At 56.7% G+C, this 3394-nt stretch overlaps 2 non-coding genes across 2 annotated transcripts; both read right to left on the reverse strand.

Moving 5' to 3' along the window:
- Positions 1-474: 474 nt before the first annotated feature.
- On the reverse strand, positions 475-629 carry LOC126434525 (5.8S ribosomal RNA). The gene has a single exon (XR_007579294.1). It is a non-coding gene; the product is annotated as a 5.8S ribosomal RNA (ribosomal RNA).
- Positions 630-982: 353 nt separating this feature from the next.
- LOC126434531 (small subunit ribosomal RNA) lies at positions 983-2891 on the reverse strand. Its single transcript, XR_007579299.1, has one exon. It is a non-coding gene; the product is annotated as a small subunit ribosomal RNA (ribosomal RNA).
- Between the last annotated feature and the right edge of the window lie 503 nt (positions 2892-3394).

The raw sequence follows: 3394 nt of genomic DNA on the forward strand, positions 1-3394 counted from the left end.
ACCCGACTCGAAGGAGAGGTCCCGCCGACGCTCGCACCGGCCGCTACGGGCCTGGCACCCTCTACGGGCCGTGGCCTCATTCAAGTTGGACTTGGGCTCGGCGCGAGGCGTCGGGGTAGTGGACCCTCCCAAACACCACATGCCACGACAGGCGGCAGCCTGCGGGGTTCGGTGCTGGACTCTTCCCTGTTCGCTCGCCGCTACTGGGGGAATCCTTGTTAGTTTCTTTTCCTCCGCTTAGTAATATGCTTAAATTCAGCGGGTAGTCTCGCCTGCTCTGAGGTCGTTGTACGAGGTGTCGCACGCCACACCGCCAGCCGGCTGTGCACGCTACCGAGTAAGTACCGGTATGCGAACCGCCAGGCGACGGGCGCGCATCGCACGTTTAAGGAGACGCGGCCGGCCCCACAGGCGGCCACGACACTCCCAGGTCTGCGAAGCGGGGCAAACGCCGCGCGCTTCAGTATACGTAGCCGACCCTCAGCCAGACGTGGCCCGGGAACGGAATCCATGGACCGCAATGTGCGTTCGAAACGTCGATGTTCATGTGTCCTGCAGTTCACATGTCGACGCGCAATTTGCTGCGTTCTTCATCGACCCACGAGCCGAGTGATCCACCGTCCTGGGTGATCTTTTCATAGTTTCCACCATCTCTTTCGAGACAGTTGCATAGGCGGGACTGAGGCGTGTGGCGGCCCTGTTCCAGCGTTCAGTGTCCAACGGCCTCACGGCCGATGGGCGTCGTACGGCTCCACACCGGAGCGGACAGGCAGTCGGGCGAAAGTCATTCAAAACCGGCGCCAGGCGCCAGGTGCCGCAGGCCAGCCGCTCCAGCGCTTCAGCGCTCGTACCACACAACATTGCCGTTAGTTTTGAGACGAACGCGTGGTTCCGCACGCGGCGCACGGCTACTGCGAGCCGTACAGGTAGCTGCGTGTTGCGCGACACGACACGCACATCGAAAGACATGCAGTCTAGTCGGTAATGATCCTTCCGCAGGTTCACCTACGGAAACCTTGTTACGACTTTTACTTCCTCTAAATGATCAAGTTTGGTCATCTTTCCGGTAGCATCGGCAACGACAGAGTCAATGCCGCGTACCAGTCCGAAGACCTCACTAAATCATTCAATCGGTAGTAGCGACGGGCGGTGTGTACAAAGGGCAGGGACGTAATCAACGCGAGCTTATGACTCGCGCTTACTGGGAATTCCTCGTTCATGGGGAACAATTGCAAGCCCCAATCCCTAGCACGAAGGAGGTTCAGCGGGTTACCCCGACCTTTCGGCCTAGGAAGACACGCTGATTCCTTCAGTGTAGCGCGCGTGCGGCCCAGAACATCTAAGGGCATCACAGACCTGTTATTGCTCAATCTCGTGCGGCTAGAAGCCGCCTGTCCCTCTAAGAAGAAAAGTAATCGCTGACAGCACGAAGGATGTCACGCGACTAGTTAGCAGGCTAGAGTCTCGTTCGTTATCGGAATTAACCAGACAAATCGCTCCACCAACTAAGAACGGCCATGCACCACCACCCACCGAATCAAGAAAGAGCTATCAATCTGTCAATCCTTCCGGTGTCCGGGCCTGGTGAGGTTTCCCGTGTTGAGTCAAATTAAGCCGCAGGCTCCACTCCTGGTGGTGCCCTTCCGTCAATTCCTTTAAGTTTCAGCTTTGCAACCATACTTCCCCCGGAACCCAAAAGCTTTGGTTTCCCGGAGGCTGCCCGCCGAGTCATCGGAGGAACTGCGGCGGATCGCTGGCTGGCATCGTTTATGGTTAGAACTAGGGCGGTATCTGATCGCCTTCGAACCTCTAACTTTCGTTCTTGATTAATGAAAACATACTTGGCAAATGCTTTCGCTTCTGTTCGTCTTGCGACGATCCAAGAATTTCACCTCTAACGTCGCAATACGAATGCCCCCGCCTGTCCCTATTAATCATTACCTCGGGTTCCGAAAACCAACAAAATAGAACCGAGGTCCTATTCCATTATTCCATGCACACAGTATTCAGGCGGGCTTGCCTGCTTTAAGCACTCTAATTTGTTCAAAGTAAACGTGCCGGCCCACCGAGACACTCAATAAAGAGCACCCTGGTAGGATTTCAACGGGGTCCGCCTCGGGACGCACGAGCACGCACGAGGCGGTCGCACGCCTTCGGCTCGCCCCACCGGCAGGACGTCCCACGATACATGCCAGTTAAACACCGACGGGCGGTGAACCAACAGCGTGGGACACAAATCCAACTACGAGCTTTTTAACCGCAACAACTTTAATATACGCTATTGGAGCTGGAATTACCGCGGCTGCTGGCACCAGACTTGCCCTCCAATAGATACTCGTTAAAGGATTTAAAGTGTACTCATTCCGATTACGGGGCCTCGGATGAGTCCCGTATCGTTATTTTTCGTCACTACCTCCCCGTGCCGGGAGTGGGTAATTTGCGCGCCTGCTGCCTTCCTTGGATGTGGTAGCCGTTTCTCAGGCTCCCTCTCCGGAATCGAACCCTGATTCCCCGTTACCCGTTACAACCATGGTAGGCGCAGAACCTACCATCGACAGTTGATAAGGCAGACATTTGAAAGATGCGTCGCCGGTACGAGGACCGTGCGATCAGCCCAAAGTTATTCAGAGTCACCAAGGCAAACGGACCGGACGAGCCGACCGATTGGTTTTGATCTAATAAAAGCGTCCCTTCCATCTCTGGTCGGGACTCTGTTTGCATGTATTAGCTCTAGAATTACCACAGTTATCCAAGTAACGTGGGTACGATCTAAGGAACCATAACTGATTTAATGAGCCATTCGCGGTTTCACCTTAATGCGGCTTGTACTGAGACATGCATGGCTTAATCTTTGAGACAAGCATATGACTACTGGCAGGATCAACCAGGGAGCTGCGTCAACTAGAGCTGAGCAGCCGGCCGCCCGGGAGTGTGTCCCGGGGGCCCGCGCGAACACGCAAGCGTCCGCTCAATTATTCTGCAAACAGGAGGAGGCTGAGCTCCCCTGCACAACACACCTCGAAACCCTCTCAGGTCCCGGCGGCGCGCAGCGCCGTCCTAAGTACTTGGTCGGGTTCGAGAGAGGCGCAATCGCCCGGAGTTAGGCGAGTAGACGCTTTAGGTGCGACCACCCGTGCTCCCAACTGAGCTTGCCGCTGCCGACAGAGGCCCGGGAGCGTGCTGTCGTGGCATTGCCGGCGGGAGACAACACGCGCCACCTACGGTGACCGGCAGCTCCAACGCCAGCGCCACAGAAGGACAAAAGCCCCACTTGGGTGCCGAAGCGAACTCTCCCAGCACAGCGCACGCGCCAACACGTCCGCACAGCTGCGATACAAACCACCTGCGAGAACCGCTGGGGCGACCGAGCAGCAGACGGCGTCGCGGCGCCGAG

The sequence above is a fragment of the Schistocerca serialis genome, unplaced genomic scaffold (assembly GCF_023864345.2).
Source record: "Schistocerca serialis cubense isolate TAMUIC-IGC-003099 unplaced genomic scaffold, iqSchSeri2.2 HiC_scaffold_119, whole genome shotgun sequence".
NCBI lineage: Eukaryota > Metazoa > Arthropoda > Insecta > Orthoptera > Acrididae > Schistocerca > Schistocerca serialis.